Below are 16,798 nucleotides of genomic sequence, written 5' to 3' on the forward strand. Positions count from 1 at the left end.
TTTTTTTTTTTTTTTTTTTTTTTTTGGTTCTAGGGATGCTCAACTGCTGAGCCACATCCCCAGCCCTTTTTTATATTTTATTTAGAGACAGGATCTTGCTAAGTTGCTTAGGGCCTCGCTAAGTTGCTGAGGCTGACTTTGAACTTTTGATCCTCTTGCCTCAACCTCCTGAGCTGCTGGGTTTACAGGCATGCACCACTGCACCCAGCTCCCTTCCTTCTCTCTAATATAAGCTTTTAGTGTTATGTATAAGTTCCTGACCAAATACTGTTTTAGCTGCATTCCATAAATTTTGCTATATTTTGTTTTAATTTTTTATTCACTTCAAAGTATTTTATTTTTATCATGTGCTGTTTAGAACTATTTTGCTTAATCCAACTATTTGAGGATTCTCCATATCTAGAAAATCACTGGTTTCTGGTTTCTGTAAGGGAGCAAAGATTTCTTTTTTCATATCGGTCATGGTTCATGAGGTGAGTCCCGTCTAATGAAAGACAGCTTAACAAAAGAAAAACATAAATTTATTTAATGTAACTTTCTTCATAAGGAAATGAAGACCCAAAGCAACAGGGAGACCTGTGGATTTTATGCTTAGGTTTGATAAGGAATAGACAGTCAAGGGAAGTATGGTTAGATAAAAAGATGTGATCTAATGCTAATATGGGGAAAACTCAGCAAAGGAGGGAGCATGGAATGAAGTTCTTAGGACCTGTGTCTGACCTGCTTCAGAAAAGGGTCAAGGGAAGATAAGTGAGAACTTCCTGCTTGAACTATTTTCTGTAATGCATAGGTGCCATATTTTAGAGTAATATGTCCTGAGTCCCATCATTTTCTTCCATTATGGCCAGGGATAGATTTTATTTTCAATTCCTGATGTATCTTCTTGAATGTTTCATGTACACTGAAGAATATATAAATTTTGCTGTTTCTGGATACAGTTCTCTATGTCAATTAGGTCAAGTTGATTAATAATGTTGATTGTTTTTGTTTGTTGTTTTATTCCAAGTACCAAGAACTATCAGTTACTTGTAAATATGTCTCATATGAATGAATGAATACATGAATTGTCATAAGTGTGGTTATATTTTCACCTTTACACAGAGTATATTTTTCTTTTTATTGGTCATGCTGGGCATTGAACTCATGGCCTATCATGCTAGGAAAGTGTTCTTCTACTGAGCTACAACCCTGAATTCTAAATGAATTCAGGAATGAACTACTAAAGAATAATGTCAAACCTAACCAGTGTATCTATGTCACTAGCACTCAGACAATTGTACATGAGCATCAAGGTGAAAGGCCATGTGAGATGCATTTCTAAATTTATCACTGAAGGGTTTACTGCATGTTTCCAGTTATTTAGAGTTCAAGAGATTATTGTCTTTTGATAATGTTAAGAAAACATCCAGAGAAAAATTTATGTGGTAAATCTGTACAAATTTGGTTTCATGGTGGACAGTTCAGGATGGGAAGTAAAGGGGGACCAGAAGGGAGATTGTAGCACTGAAATTTTTATGTCATAGAATATTTTTAATGATTGCAAATTTTTAAATTTTGTCATCTGCTTACAAAGTTTTTGTTTCTTCACGTGACTCCCTTTTTCAAATTATTTTTATTCAAATGTATTAATTATAGCCCATGTAAATGTTTTAACTACATATTCATTATGCAATTATCACTACTCTTTCCAGAAATTTTCATCACCCCAAATGGAAACCCATGACATTACTCTTTTAAAAGAGGTTTCAGTCATTTGTGGCCCAGGAAAAATAAATTGTGGTACTTGCAATAGAATCAATCAAACTTTTTAGAGTAACCTCACTGTCCCCCTGTAAGACCTATTTCAATGTTATTTATTTTTAAGATTCAGAAAGATCAATTAGTTTATTTATTTATTCAATTATTTATTTATTTATGGGTAGGAATCTAACTCAGGGGCTCTTTATCACTGAACTATATATATCCCTAGTCCATTTATTTCTTTATTTTGAGACAGGATCTCTAAGTTGCTGAGGCTGCCCTTGAACTTGCAATCTTTCTTTCTCAGCCTCCCGAGTTGTTGAGATTATAGGTGTGCACCACCATGCCTGGCAATATTAATTTTATCTTGAAACTTTTACAACACCTCCTGAAATTACTACAGGTAAACTGGCATGCCAGGAAACCAGGATTTCTGGATTGACCTTGTGAACAATTTGAAATTGTGAAACCTACTAACTAGAGTTATAATTTATGCAGTCTCCTAATGTGGCAGGAGAGCTATATAGTTCTTAATGCATCTAAATTAATTCACATTAAATTTGTGTACTGTTGACATATAGCTCAGCTTTCTGTCATTTCAGTTCTCTAAAAGACTGATACCTCTTCCTTCTTTTTCTTTTTTGTTTCACTCCAAGAAAACCTTGACAGAAATCAAGTCTGGCCAGTTTTACTAGTTTTTACCTTAAGGATAAGTGCTATCTTTAAAATCACAGAGGCCTGCTTGCTAGTCTGAGGTGTGTTTAATTAGGCCAAAACATGTCTTAGCCTGAGAATTTATCTGCATAATTCTAGGTTTTAATATGTAAGAAAGCTAGCCAAGAAAATGTTACATGTGAATCTCTCTCTCTTTTTTTTTTTTTTTTTTTTTGGTTGAACTGATTGAAACTCGTTTAATGCAATTCTCTGTAAAAACTTTTCCGCTACCCCTTGAAATCTCTTAATTAGATACTGCTCTGAGAATGCAAACATTAGCTTACATTCTCTTGCTTTTAGCTCATATTCTCTCACATTTCTTCCCTGTTTCTTCTTTCATCACTCCCACAGATTACTACAACCCAAAAAGAATTCTTCGTGCGTTGTTTTTGGTAATCAGAAAGAGTGATTCTGCTTTCGTATGAGGGAGAATCATTCCAAATCCAACAAGAACTATTCATTTTGAGAACCTGAGAAGGATCATTAGTTACAACTATAGGGACCGGCACTAACAGACAGAGACCCTTTGAAGCAGCACTTGCTGGAAGAACTGAGGGTTCCTGTGAAGACGTGGCTAGTAGGGACTCAGCTACCTCTACTCTGGCAGGTCACGGCCTGCCTTCTCCACTCAGCGAGAAAGACAGCACAGACCTTCCTCCCTCAGATGCCAAGAAGAGGAAGCATGTCTGTCCCCTTAAGAGTGGACTCTGCATCCCGGTTCTGTTTTGCAGTGATGTGGGTTTCATACATCTCCTATACTCAGGAATTAAGTTCTTCCAGTAGGGCACCCGGAGTCCCTTGTACCAGAGTACTTTGGAAAACCTTTCACTGGTTTTTGAGAGTGCCTATGGCTAGTGGTTAGTTCTACCTTTATGAAGTTAGAAAAAGGTGCCCCTTCTTCGTAGCCAGATGCTACAGACTCCTTTCAGGGCACTTGGCCTTCTACAGTAACACCCTGTGTAACTGTGGTGGATTGCCCAGTGGCTACAGCTCTGACCCTGACCCTGCATTCCCTCTAGGCAGGAAACAGTCTATCAGGTATGCCTCTTGTTAACACCTGGAGAGTGACAGCCGTGGTTACAGGATATCAGGTTGGTGATTATCAAAAGATCTGCAGAAAAAGGTGTGGAAAGAAGTTGTGCTTTCTGTAATCTTTTGTGTCTTGACTTAAATTTCCCTTCACAGAGGTCTTCCCTTGACAATTTCCCTAAAGTGAAATCCGGGGACTTTTTTTTTTTTTAAGTCACTTTTTAAAAAGTGACCGTTATTGCATTTGTATTTTTATCTTATTTATTAACTGTCTTTTCAATTTTCCCTGTAAAGTATTCACTGGTGTACTTCCAACACAAAGTTGACCACTTAATGCGCAGGTGGCACTTACTCCACCTGTGTTGAACGAGGAGTGTCTTTAGCAACCTCTGACTATGGCAAGGATGGGAAGTATGAAGTGGGGACCTCAACAACAAGATGACAGGGTGTGTCAGCAGCCCTCACTCAGAGGGGCACAGTCTATCGTGTGTCCCGTGCCGCATGGGCATTTCTCAAGCCTGTCACCTTCCAGATAGGAGAGAGGGAGTAGTTGCTATTTCACTGTGTTTAGCTAACATCCCCTGAGAGAGGCAGCCACTGTGCTCAGTGCTTAATTTATGTATACTGTGTCATCCAAATTGCCCTACAAGCCCCCTACGAAAGAGGCACAATGATTATCCAATTTCGTACATCGGGAAACTGAGAGTTGTAAGGATGGATCTATGTGTGGTTATGGATGCGTGTGTAGTTATATAAGTAACACAATAAATTGCAAATCGGGACTCCATCCCAGGTCTGTCTGACCCTAAATAGTGCACTCTTTTTTTTTTTTTTTTTGCGGTACTGGGGATCGAACTCAGGGTCTTGTGCTTGCAAGGCAAGCACTCTACCAGCTGAGCTATCTCCCCAGCCCAATAGTGCACTCTTAAGCATTAGATTGCCTTTATCTTGGACACGGTGATCAGGAGCAGGAGATTCAAAACACAAGTGCCTATTACAAACTTGCTTAGCTGGAGTCTCTGGGGCTAAGACTCGTGGATAGTAGAGGATTTCCATCACCGCCTGTGTCCTAATGTCGTAAGTCCTGGCCTGCACGTCCAGTAACTTATTTTGCTTCCTTAATGGTGCTCACTCCCCATTTCATAAGTGGGGAGCCACTCATTGCATAGTTATCATAGCTCTGGGCCAGATGAAGACTATTTCCCACCCTCAGTCAGGCACAAGGTACTAGTTATACAGTTCATCAGAGAGTGGCACTTTGTCTTCCAACCTGGGAAACTTTTTACTTGTACTTTAGAATTTAATTGAAGGATGGCTCAAGTGTGATTTTCCTCCCTCAATTTTTTTCCCCCTCAATTTTAATGACCCTTTAAAATGGCAATAGTTTTGCCTTTCAGTTTGGGAACTGTTGTACAGGTGACACAATAAATAGTTTGGAAATGTCAGCAGCCACTCCCCAGGAGGAAAAAAAAAAAAAAAAAATAGGCCACTGCTCCTTGAATCTAAATAATAGAAATGTTTGCAAAATTTTGTCATCCTAAATGATCGAATTTTTTTTCACAACCAATTACATATGTAACTGTGCTATATACTTAGAGGGTAGAACATTATGCTAATTATCTAAGATATATATAGCATTTCAATGCATGCAAATTGCATAACAGCTTTCCATATTCTCATTTAAACAAACACATTGAAGACATTGGTGACAGGGAAGAAATCAAAATAAATAGGTTGACTCCAAGTGGTTAAGAATCTAGTTGTATTTCTTCATAATAAGACACAGATATACCAGGATATTTTGGTTGTTAGTGGAATCTTACTACCAATACCCTGCTCCTCTTCATAAACCAATCTGATGCATCAGCCTCCCACCAACAGGACGGGTGTGTGCTTTGATTCCTTCACTGCACTGGTGATGGTTTAGTAGCTCATCTTGCATAGGCAAGAACATACTCATGAGTAAAGTACAGAGAAACCCTGTACCATCACTAGTTCTTCTTTGTCTCTACCTCTCCTGACCCAGCCCAGTTGTACAAATGAAAAAATTAAGGCAGTGTAGTCTTGACTTTTTCAGGTCTGAACACGGAATAATGTGGAGACATACACTCCAGCAACTCACAGATCCTTTGTGCTTTTTTTTTTTTTTTTTTCTAGCACTGGGGATAGAACCCAGAGCTATTTTTTGTGGTACAGAGAATTGAACCCAGGGGTGCTCCACCACTGAGTTACATCCCCAGCCCTTTTATTTTTTATTTTATTTTGAGACAGAGTTTTAGTATGTTGCACAGGTTGGCCTTCAATTTACAATTCTCCTTTCTCAGCCTCCCAAATAGGTGGAATTACAGGCAGGCATGTGGGCTCTTGGCACTTTCAATATGATCCATTGCACTATATACATATGACTGAAGAGAAACTCAAGTGTAAGCAACATTTTATTTTGTAAACTTTTTCAAAGTTGCACTTAATGTAATTACTCTTGGTTATTATCCACAAAATATTTAAAGATTACAAAACATGTCTTTCACATCTGTGAGGGCTTACACCATTAAGCACTAAGAGCTGTTCATTTTGAGCTTTTTCAAGAAGAAAATAATGCTGGAATTTAAAAATCAACCATGGGATTTTTTTTTCTCTTTTTTTTTTTTTTGGTCTTTATATACCTTAATAATGTGATGTAAAGATGAATGTGTCAAGTAAGTAAGTTTTTTTTTTTTTTTCTGCATACTAGGAAAAGAATTCTGAGCAAGATCAAGTGTACTTCAATTTAGGAAATATTTATCAAAAGTCTAAAGAAAGGACCAGGTTAGGTGCTATAGGTAAGAATAAATAGAAGCAGAATCTGAGTGGGGAGATAAAACAGTACAGAAAGTAGAGGATGACAGTATTTATATGAAGGAGGAGATTGCAGCCAGGGAAGGAAGTTATTTGAGAAGTTGTTAATAGGAGGTGGTGTTTAACTACCCCCCCACTACTCCCCCTCCCCCACGGTGCTGGGGATTGAACCCAGGACCTTGTGCTGCAAGGCAAGCACTCTACCAACTGAGCTATATCCCCAGTCCCCATTTTTTTAGATTTTATTTTTAATTGACTAATAATAGTTGTGTATGTTTGTAGGGTATTATGTGTCATTTTGATATACATATGCATTGTAAAATGATTGAGTTCAGTTAATTAATTCATCACCTCACACATTTATCATTTTTTTGTGTGCTGAAAACATGTTAAATATACCCTTTTAGCAATTTTGGAACATACGATTGTTTATTGGAGTCACTATTCACTGCAATAGATCTCTAAAGCTTTTTTCTAACTGAAATGGTACACTTTGGGCAACATTTTTCATTCCCCATCCACCCTCTTCCCCATCTTTGGTGAACACCATTTTTCTCTCTTCCTCTATGAATTCGACATTTTTAGATTCCACACGTAAGTGACATCATGTAGCATTTGTTTTTCTGTGCCTGGCTTATTTCACTTTGTATAATGTCCTTCAGGTTCATCCAGTTTGTAACAAATGACAGGATTTCCTTCGTTTTTTAAGGCTGAATAATATTTCACTGTTCATATGTACCACATTTTCTTATACGTTTATCTGAAAATGAATACTTAGGTTGCTTCCGTATTAGCTCCTGTGGATAATGAACATGGGAGTGAAGACATCTCTTTGGCATATTGATTTTAATTAGTTTGGATATAAATGCCAAAGTGACATTTCTGAATCACATGATAATTCTATTTTCAGTTATTTGAGGAACCTCCATAATGTTTTCCATAATGACTGTGCTAATTTACATTCCCACCACCAGTGCACAAGGGTTTCCTTTTTTCATACCCTTGCTAATACTTGTTATCTTTAATCTTTTTGATAATACCCATTCTAACAGGTGTGAGGCAGTATATCATTTATAGTTTTAATTTGCATTTTTCTGAGAATTGGTGATGATGGATACTTTTTCATCGTATCTGTTATCCATTTGTCGGTCTTCTTCTGAGAAATTTCTATCTAGGTCCTTCACCCACTTTTTGATTGGGTTGTTTATTTTCTTGCTATTGAGTTATTGAAGTCAGGAGGTGGATTTGATATCATTCCAGTTAAGAATTCCTCCAGACCACAACCTCCTTGAAGGAGCCACTTACAGATGAATCCGGTTCCATTCATTTCTCTTTGGGGGTTTACTTCTCTTCCACACTCTTCCATCCCATTTTCCTTGCTAAAAGAAGAGAATAATACACAGGAAAATACTCTTTTTTTCCAAATGCAAAATTATGTTTTGTTCTAGGACCAATAGAGTAGACAAACTATGTACAGAATATTATAGTCAAGGTAGGAGCATGATACATGTTACCAGAAAGAGACATGAAATTTGCAAGATTTTCAAGGGATCACTCAGATTAAAAAAAAAAAAAAAGATGGAGAGGAGTCATGTGAAGAAGAAGAAAAGCCAGAATGTGTGTTACCAGTCAACAATAGTTATGGTGTCGTAAAAGGATCAGTCCAAAAGACCTTGTTTTATTTATTTAATCACTCTTTCTCTCTCTCTCTAAAACATTTGGATGCAAGTGCAGAAATAAAGGTATTTATGAAGTCAGACTTGTAAATGCCAGGAAGTAGTCAAGAATGCCAACTTAATCTCTGCTACCTGTGTAAGTCCTCAGGGAAAGGTGAGCTCATGAATGCATAAATACAGATCATTACAAGGCCGAATTAAAATACATTAAATATGGTAGGCAGATATAAACCCCTGAGGGTTATCCAACATAAAAAGAATAGTTGAAGAACAACCTGAAGCTTTAAAAAGGGGGAAACCTAAGATCCTCACTGGCTGGGGAAAACAGTTACTAAGCATCCTTCAAGAAAAACACCTTATATAAAGCTTGGTGTTTGAAAGCCCTGGCACCTCACTAATCCAAATGAATGCAAATATAGGAGGAGGGACTTGCTTTATCCTTCTATTTGTGGTCTCCACAGCCCCTGGACCCAAGAAGCTTCCATAATTGTTAACGGAGTTGGAGTGAGCTGAAATAAAGAGGTAGAGATCCTAAGCCACCTTTTGAAATCTTCTTCAAAGGGTAAGTTTTGTTTATTTACCATTCGTTATAGGGTATAGTTATTTAGCCAAGTATACGCTATTAAACAGTTGGACATTTCTTTTACCATTTTATTCTTGAGTAACAATTTCTTCAGTCATACAGGGACCAGTGCGACTAGTAACAGACATCTCCCCACATACCCCAGAAATTTCATGTGCAGGAGTGTACCATTTATTAACCTTCAGTGCATTAATGAATTAGTATCACCAGAAGAAGACTCAGAGGGGACAAAAAGAAAGAAGTTTAAAGACCTAAAATAGAATGTAGTAGCTACCACTCAAAAGAGAAAAAGTTCATACAAAGGAATTAAAAAAAAAAAAATGTGAACTAAAATTGAAAGAATGCTGAGACAATGGAAAGCCTTAAAAATGGAGAAGCAGGAACAGGAAGAAAATTCACATGCCCAGTCAGATTGGTTTATGAACCCAAATGTGGACCAGGGATTGTGTGTAGGAATCAGTTGGAGATTGTTCTCAAAAATAAGCCAAAATAATGGAAAAAAGACGTTTGCCTTTTAAAAAAAATGAGCCAGTGTAGTCACTCTTTTTGACAGGAAATGACCACTTTTAAAGATATTGAGAGGATAACCACAAAAGTAAGATGCAAGCAGCAAGAGTGAACAATTTGGAATAATGGAGAAAAAAATGTGCACAGGTCCACATTATTAAAATTTCAAGAATGTCTATTTACTACAATAATTTCCATGATCAAAGTAAGGGAGACAAAAATCAATCTTGAAAGAAAGAAATACTGCTTTTTTTTTTTTTTTTTGCTTCCCCCTTAAAATCTCAAACCTGAAACTAACCAGACATGCTTGCAATTAATGGAGATTAACTGATTACCCACAGGCAGGTTTAGGATCACAAACAAACTCATCCTAGGTAATTCTAAAGGAGAAATGCAACCACCACAAACCTGAAATGAATTTCTATTGTTGGAAGACTTTTATTTTATGATATAACTTTAAAATTTGAAGGACTCAGTCTAGTCTTAGTACTAAGAAGAAAATAACAAAGCATAGTACCTTAGAATTCTTCATGGCTTTGACTGCAAAGAATCATTAACAAGAAAGGCCCAGATACAGTTCTTTCAGTAACAGGTTATACCTTAATTTAAACATAAACAAACTAATTTCAGACTGATTTGCATCAAAAAGTAAGGCAATAAGAATTTGAATCTTGTTCAGAGATTTTAGTTCACATGAGAAACTGAAATAACATGGGAGAGAAATCCTATAAGGAATGTTTCCAGTGAGTTTTTGGATTTTATGGTGCAAAGAACTGATCATCAGAATGTAATTTTTCTAATAGTTGGATTTTAGTTTGCTCATTTAGGTTTCATCTTGGATAAGCAGAACATCTTGTATTTGCATGTTCTTTGAAGTGATTCCATGTTTAGGGTCAGTTATTCCATGAAAGGCTTTATGTTGCTTTTTTGTTATGTATGGAATAACAGAAATATTAGCCAATTTGCCTTTAAGCTAAAGACAAGCAACTAACTCAGTATCCAAAATTTTAATTTTTTGAGTTATGTTATCATTTGATATTTTAACCATCTTTTTACTGACTTTGCTTTGTACAATATTACCTTGAATAAATTTTATCTTTTCTTTAGGTATTTGAATCCATAGTGACAGTGATGTAGATGCTTACACATGCTTTGAGAAAGCGGTGTGTGTGGGGGTGGTGTGTGCACACCCACGCATATGTGTGTGATTGATGTAGAAAATCAACATTTATCTCATATGCACCTATTTGGAAATATGCCCTTTACATACCCTGGCATGTTCTATGCCACACAGAAAGAAGTAATCAGCCTTTACTCTCAAGGAGATTATTATTTATTTCAGTTTATTTAATTTACTGTATGTATTTGTTCATAGGATAAAAGAGTAACTTAGCTCTGAGGGTTGCAAGTAAGCATCTTGCCTGATCAACAGTTAGAAATTTTACATGGTTCTGAGCTTGAACCCTGTCTATGCATACTTGGTTCCTTTGTTCCTTGTAATCCAAAATCTCAAATTGTGGATAGGTATGGTGGTGCACATCTGTAATCCTAGCTATTTTGGAAGCTGAGGCAGGAGGATCTCAACTTTGAGGCCAGACTGGCGATTTAGTGAGACCCTGTCTCAAAATAAAGAATAAGAAGGAAGGGGGATGTAGCTCCATGGTACCATGTTAGAGTGCCTCTGGGTTCAATTTCCCAGTACCAAAAGGGGGAAAGAGAGGAGAAAAAGAGAGAGAGAGAGAGAGAGAGAGAGAGAGAAAGAGAGAGAGAGAGAGAGAGAGAGAGAAAGAGAGAGAGAGAGAGAGAGAGAGAGAGAGAGAGAGAGAGAGGGATTTCAACTTGTAAAATGGAGAAATGGAGATGCTAGTTTTTACCTTACAGAAACGTCATAAGAGTTAGGTGCAGCTGTTTATAAAACAACAAACACATACATAGGTCCTCAATTTTTCATTCTCCTCCTTGCATATACATTATTTAAATGAATGCTCAGGTTTAGCACTGGTCATATTTGTCTGAATTAATTTTAATCTAAGATTTCTAATCAATTTCATGAAAACATTCAGGTTTTAATTGGCACTACGTTGGGTGGTTAAATAAGGCAGCTATCTAGTTGTTAGAAATTCAGGCATGAGGTAGGAAAGTCAGGGCATGACTCTCAAGGGCCGGGTTGTCATCTTTCCACACGGCTTAGTATCTGATGTTCAAAACGACCTCCTGAGGGTTGGAGAATTACAAAAGGAGAACATGCTGAAAAAGCCTGGAAAAAAAGAAAAATAGTTTAAAAAAGAAGAGTAGGTAAGAAGATAAGAATTTATTTTTGTCAAAATGCGTGGGGAAATTTTTTTTTTAAAAAGGCACATATGGGGCTGTGGGTGTAGCTCAGTGGTAGAGCACTTGCCTAGCATGTGCAAGGCCCGTGATCAGATCCCCAGCATTGCAAAACATAAATAAATAAAATAAATTATTTCAAAAACATTTCACTATAAATAAATACTGGGGTTTCTCACCTTTCTGCTCCTGACTTCCCAAATCTTTTAGTTTTTCCCAGAGAGCATAAAGGAAAGCCTAACCCCACCACCACCACCACCACCCGCAACACACACACTCACACACCCCGCACTCATAGACACTCTTCCCTCCTTTTCTGTTCAAAAGAAGAGTATTGAAAAGCCACACTTTCAGTTATATACCTGAAACCCAGACAGTCAGTTTTCTCTTCACTTTCTCTTCATCCTCCTGGTAACTCTTCAAGAAACTCCTTCAAAATAGAATCAGAGTGATTGCCACGGCTGGAGCCTTAGAGGAGACAAAGATATCCATAACCAGGAAAGCCCTTAAAACCTACAAGGTTTTTTTGGAATCTTTATACTCATTCGATCCCCTCCTCTTCCCATTTCCCATGTCTACTGAAAGAGAATAAACAATAACAGAAAAAGGATTGGCCTTTCAACTCCTGGGCGAGTGAGAATTTTAAAATGGGACCATCCCTTTGGTTGAATCTATTCGTTTTTTGAAGGTGGCTTTCTAATGTCTTTTTCTTTACTGGAGTTTGAACCTAGAGGTGCTCTACTACAGTACCACATTCCCAGCCATATTCACTTTTTATTTTGAGAGAGGTCTTTTTTTAGATGTCCAGGGTGAACCTCCAATTGCAATCCTCTTGGCTCCGCCTTCCCAGTGACTGGGAGTAGCTGAGATGATAGGCATATGCTACTGTGCCCTAATTTGCCTCCCCCAACACTGTGAATTTTCTTTGAACTTCATTATTAAAAATAAAATTGCAATAAAGTAGACCCATGAATTTTCCCAGATGGTGGTGGTGCTGGGAATCAAACCCAGTGCCGCTTGGGTGAACTACCTTGAAACCTACATTCCCAACCCTCACAAATTTTTACATAGTGAGGTATTTCACTCAAATCAAAATCTAGGGTATTTTTAGTACATGAAAGGCTTTCTGATGTCCCTTCCCAATCAATAATCCCTCCCTCGTAAACACTTTACCTGATTTGAACTGCATATAAATGGAACCGTAAACTACTTTCTTGTGTTCAGTGGATTTTGGTAAAGATGAAGCCAATGAGATTCATCCACATTGTTCCACATGTCCATAATTTGTTCTTTCATCATACAGTATACAGTATTCCATTGCATAAATGTACCACAATTTTATCCTTCCCCGTTGATGAATATTTATATTGATTTCAATATTTGAATATCCTATGTAAAGCTGCCTTGAAAATCTCCACTGTGGATTTTTATTTTTTTTAATTTTAATTCTTTTTTTTTTTAATCATACCTCTTTCTGTAAAAGTATGACAAGGAGAATTCTGAAGAGGATTTACAGTACCCTGCTAATAAGTGTGTGTGTGTGTGTGTGTGTGTGTGTGTGTGTGTGTGTTTTACTGGTGATCGAAACCAGAAGTGTTCTGCCTCTAAGCTACATCCCCAGCCCTTTTTATTTTTTATTTTGAGACAGCATTTCACTAAATTTCAGATACTGGCCTTGAATTCAAATCCTCCTGCCTCAACCTCCGAGTAGCAGGATCACATGATCTTGTAGCAGGTATAACAGGCATGAGCCACAGGGCCTTGCACTACCCCACTGATCTTGCTCCACATTTTTTATTTTTTATTTTTTTCCAGAATTCCAAAGAAAGTAGAGAGCTGAGGATATAACTCAGTTGGTAGAGTGCTTGTGCACAAGACCCTGGTTCAATCCCCAGCACCAAAAAGAAAAAAAAAAAAGAAAGAAAGTAGAATTTCATGTTTACCCAAAATTGAAATAAAAAAAGAGAGAAAGAGAGAGGAGCGAGGGAAAAAGAGAAGAAGGGAGGAAAAGAAAATGTATGGGCATGTTAGTAAAAAATCTTAATACTCATAATTCCCATTTTATAGAGATATCTGATCATCTTAATTTGCAATGGCTAAATAAGTAATGCTTACAAGATTACAGACTTCTTTACTTCACTTTTGGAAACACTCCATGCCCTCTGGAAATCATTTAAAGAGCTGCATCATATCCCTTTAAGAAGTGGTAAAATCACAGTGTCAAGTGCAAGTTCTGGGACCAAGCTCCCTAGGCAGTTTGGTTGACTTTGAGTATTTTTCTTGAAAGGGTTTTGTTGCAGTGGTCTTTTTGACTTCATGAAGAGTCCAAAACTCTTGAACAACTTTCCAGGGAGGTGGAGAAAACCACCTCTTCAAGCATTCCTGTGATCTGTATACTATTGTGCCCTTCTCCATTGCTGAAGTTTATATTTTGTCCTTATTTCAGTTCCCCTAAATCTCTTTGCTTTTGTTTTTACTTTATTTTGCTTCCTCAAATATATAGAGTCATTAGACATTCACTTTTTTTTTTTTTTTTTTTTTTTTTTGCGGTGCTGGGGATTGAACCCAGGGCCTTATGCTTGCAAGGCAAGCACTCTACCCACTGAACTATTTCCCCAGCCCTGTTTTCTTGAGCCATAGAATCTACCACATTAACAAATTAATTACTTAGACACTATACACTTTTTAAAAATTTCATACATATATATGTCATATATATATATAACATAATCTAGGAAAAAAGTTAATTAAAATGATCAGTGGTGGCAATTAGCAAATTATTTGCATAGCAGTTTATTTTTTAATTACTGACATTTAAATTTCTGTCTATCTTTAGGATTAAGGATAGTCTTTTTCATTGTGTGTTCATTTTGAGAATGTTGGCTTATTTTTAATTGTAATCTTTTTTATTTAGTTATGGGGGACAATACACATTCTTTGTTTTTTTGGTTTTTTGTGGTGCTGGGGATTGAATCCAGGGCCTTGTGCTTGCGAGGCAGGCACTCTACCAAGTGAGCTATATCCCCAGCCCAATACACATTATTTGTAACATCATAGCTCAGTGTTGAAATCAGAGTATAGTCATTTTCAATTGCATTCATGCCAAATGAAGTTTGAGAGCTTTGTGATAAATAATATCAAGTCATAGAACCTTTTAAATTTAGTCATTTGGTACTATAGAACAAACTGCAAATGATATGGAGATAGCAAAAAATGGCACCACCAACCAAGTTCTGGACATGGACTGTTAGACCAAACGGAGTTAATCTATATATATGACTTCTCAATTTCTGATTTTTTTAATAATCATAGGTAGATGTTTAAAATATGGTTCAGGTTTGTGCATGACTTCCACCTCAGCATTTAGTGCCAGATGGACGAAGCTTCTGTGATGAATTTTACCTGCCACCCTCACGCGAAGAGCAGTTTTATGTCAAGACAGAATGGAAATTCTATAGGCCAAAGTTGAGAGGGAAAAGATAAATATTTGTGCTGAAGAGTCATGGAAACACATATAGATTCTATGTATAGAAAAGATTTGGGACTTCTTGCATTACTTGGAAGGACATGTTTTAGTCTCCTGGGTTTGCTTGACACACATTAGCAGCTCCATCTGCAAAAAGTCACTGTTCTCTGTCCTAACTTAATTTCAAAGTCAACTTTCAGTCTTTCCTTGAAACATGCTTTGTATTATACTGTCAGGAAATAGCTCTTTGTCAACTTGATGGCCTAGGCTCAAAAAGCAAGTAATGAAAGTATAAATTGTGATTCTATTGCAAAAGAAAGAAAGAAACCCTAGCTAGACCTGGTTTTGAATTCCTGCGATGGTTTTAACTTGTTCAAGGTTCTCATTCAACATTTACAATTGGTTCAGTGTTAGGGAGAAGGAAAAACCTGTTGATACAGCTCCTTTAAGTACCGTGGGTTTCCAAACAATTCTAGATAGCACACATTCCTGTGGTGGGAGGCAGAGGGTGAGCCTGAGCCCTCTCCATTCATTCAGAGAAGGGGAAAGAGACTGAACTGTCCTCCCACAGGTGAAGTTAAGCTCCTCCTGTAAGTGGATTGATTTGTTATATGAATCGAAGTTCTATGGGTTGGGGCCATTAAACAGTGTTCTCTCACCTGGTACCCTCTGTTTCCCCACCCCATCCCCACATCTCCCGAGCTCATAAGTGGGAAAATGTTTCTTTTTCAGTGATGCTTTCCTTCCTCCTTGATGATAATACTATTTTTCGTTCTTTTCGGCTCTGAAGGAGAATTACTTCTTTCCTTTTTGGTAGCTTCTGTGTGCCTTGCCTATCTAATACATTCCATTGTTTCTTTTCTTTTGTTACCATGCTTGTGCACATCTGAAAACCAAATGTTGAGCTTTGTATCAAAACAAAGTAAATGCATGCTTTATAAAATTATGAAGGAATAACACGCTGTTCTCAGGGGTTATAGTCTTAGAGAAGTTAAAAATTTGAAAGTGTTTAGTGTTTTCTTTAAAGAAAGAAAAAAAAAAAGCCTACCAACGAACTTCTTACAGAAACTCATTTTGTGAAGTTTCTGGTTTTTGTTTTTACGGATTGTTCTCAAAAATACCTAATGTGCTTCAGAATTAGCTATGACTATTATAGTGAAGTGGAAATTCAGCAAGTTAAAAGTCTTAGACTGATTTTTAATTTTTTAAAAATTTTTCTTGGCAATTAAGCAGTTCTATTTATACATAGAAGTGGTTTTATATAATATTTCAGTAGATAATACATTGTCTAGTGTAACAATTTAACCTTTAAAAAGGCTAACAGGGTTGGGGGTGTACTGCAAGGTTCAGCACTTGCCTAGCATATGTGAGGCTCTGTTCAATCTCTAGTGCCTGAAAAGAGAGGGAGATGGAGGAGGAGGAAGAGAAAGAGGAGGGGAAGGGGAAGGAGGAGGAGGAGGAGAAGGAGGTGGAGGGGAGGAGGAAGAAGAATGTAAGCATTGTGGGAGCAAGAGAAAATGATTGTTGATTTTTATTATTCCTTGAAAGACACACTCCAGTGTTATCATTTTTAATTTTGTAACTGTTGCCAAACTCTTTAGCAATGTAGAGAAAGAGGTACATTTTTATCTGCTCTGCCCCTTCCTTTTTTCTGTCCCCAATCCCAGTGATCCTTAATATTCAAAGACATAGCCACTTATCTCCTGGCAGTCTTAGCTGGAGGGATAGACTGCTTTGAGTTATCCCCCCTTTTATCTTCATTCTCTGAATGATGACATCAATTTTCCAGGAGGCTGGCTGGCTAGGGTAAGGTCCATGACCATTAAAGAAATGAAGTTAAAGGACTTGGAATAGCATCTGATGCATAGTAGGAGCTTGATAAGTATCTGTTGCATAAAAGTCTCCAACTGTCTCCTTTGT

At 37.2% G+C, this 16,798-nt stretch overlaps 1 protein-coding gene across 1 annotated transcript in view; it reads left to right on the top strand.

The window, feature by feature from the left end:
* The window catches only part of Slc39a10 (solute carrier family 39 member 10), a 129,389-nt gene that overhangs the window by 18,676 nt on the left and 93,915 nt on the right, over nucleotides 1-16,798 (top strand). The window contains exon 2 of the mRNA XM_047547135.1: nucleotides 8,456-8,556. The gene's annotated coding sequence lies outside the window, so the exon portion shown is untranslated. The remainder of the gene's footprint in view (nucleotides 1-8,455; nucleotides 8,557-16,798) is intronic.

Source organism: Sciurus carolinensis, chromosome 3 (genome assembly GCF_902686445.1).
Source record: "Sciurus carolinensis chromosome 3, mSciCar1.2, whole genome shotgun sequence".
Classification (NCBI taxonomy): domain Eukaryota; kingdom Metazoa; phylum Chordata; class Mammalia; order Rodentia; family Sciuridae; genus Sciurus; species Sciurus carolinensis.